A 1,567-nucleotide genomic window follows, 5' to 3' on the forward strand; every position below is an offset into this window, starting at 1 on the left:
CAAAAAAACCCTTCACCAAAAAGGGTTGGTGGAGTAGCTCAAGGTGTAGGCTTTAGTTCAAACCCCAGTATTGCAAAAAAAAAAAAAAAAAGTTACAATGACCCAAGGTTATTAAAGGGTTATGGGACATATATAATGCCTTATATACAACAAAACAATAAAATAATTATTCTAACAAGGCAAGATTTATCTGCTATGGTATTCTAATATCCTTCTTCCTATTTTGTCTTGTACATTTATCTTGTTCCCAGAGTCCCAGAAGAGAGAAGGAGAGATTCATTTTTGATTGAACCCAAATAATGCAAAACTTTTTCCAAATATCCAGCTCTTAGCTGGTTGGTTGTTAAAAGATAAGGAGCTTAGAATGAATCTTTTCCTTGTTTGATGAATTTTAGAAGCATTCAAATAGAATATTAAACTTTTTGATTCTAGTTCCCACCTGCTCAGCTTGCATCTTATTTTCTTGACCGCCGCCTTAAAAAAAAGAAAGCAATGAGCAATGGAATGTCCGGGGCAGATTTCAGACACAAGAGATAAACTCCGTGTGTCTAAACTTACACATATATCACCTATGTCTCGTTCTGATCTTCATAGAAGTACATTCCTTTGGTTTATCTTCACTCGATCTCTTCCATTTCCCCTCTTGAAGACTGACCATATTCTACTCCAGCCATACCCTCAATAGCAGAATGAATTCCATCATCCTTTTTGTCAGGGTGTCATTTGTCAACTGAAATAAGGGCTTCAATTGTGAGAAAGAAAGCCTTTAATATTGATAGACAACTCCTGGCTATCAACACCTCACTCTTGCCTTGTGTCTGATACTCCAACCCAGCTAGCTAGGCGTCAGAGGTACCATTCCTCCTGGAGGATTCAGTACTCTCCATGGTCAGCCTTTGTCTGTACTTGGTGATTTCCATTATTTATCACTGTATGTTGAGGAAGATGATATTTTTAAGCTTACAGGAGAGGAAAAAAGAAACCAATCAAATGCCACTCAGTGCTCATAAAGAAATGAGTCAAGGATCACTTTATTTGTTTTCGTTCTTGCTACTGCACAACATACTATACTCTCTTATTGGGCTGCTGACTTCCTGGTCCCATTCACACTTTTAAAACTATCAGCTATAAAGCAAATACTTGACTTCTCTCTCTCTCTCTCTCTCTCTCTCTCACTTATGAAATAATACAACATTGTTAGTATCTTACAAGCTCATTCTGTGTCTTATGTTTCTCTTTCTCAGACGTAACCATTATCCCAACTTTTGTGCTCATTATTAATAGTTTTATCATTTATATAATTCATATATGCTATCCTTTAACAATATAATTTAGTCTTGCCTGTCTTTTATTCCATCCCTCCTTGGAGGTACTATGATTTGAACTCAGGGCCTCATGCTTACTAGGCAGGCACTCTTAACACTTGAGCCACTCCACGAGCCCTTTTTTCCGATTTTTTTTTTTCGTGATAGGGCTGGCTTTGAACTGCTATCCTCCTGGTCTCTGCCTCCTGAGTAGCAAGCATTATAGGCACGAGCCACCAGTGCCCTGCTAGTTTTGTCTATCT

Source organism: Castor canadensis, chromosome 3 (assembly GCF_047511655.1).
Source record: "Castor canadensis chromosome 3, mCasCan1.hap1v2, whole genome shotgun sequence".
Lineage (NCBI taxonomy): Eukaryota > Metazoa > Chordata > Mammalia > Rodentia > Castoridae > Castor > Castor canadensis.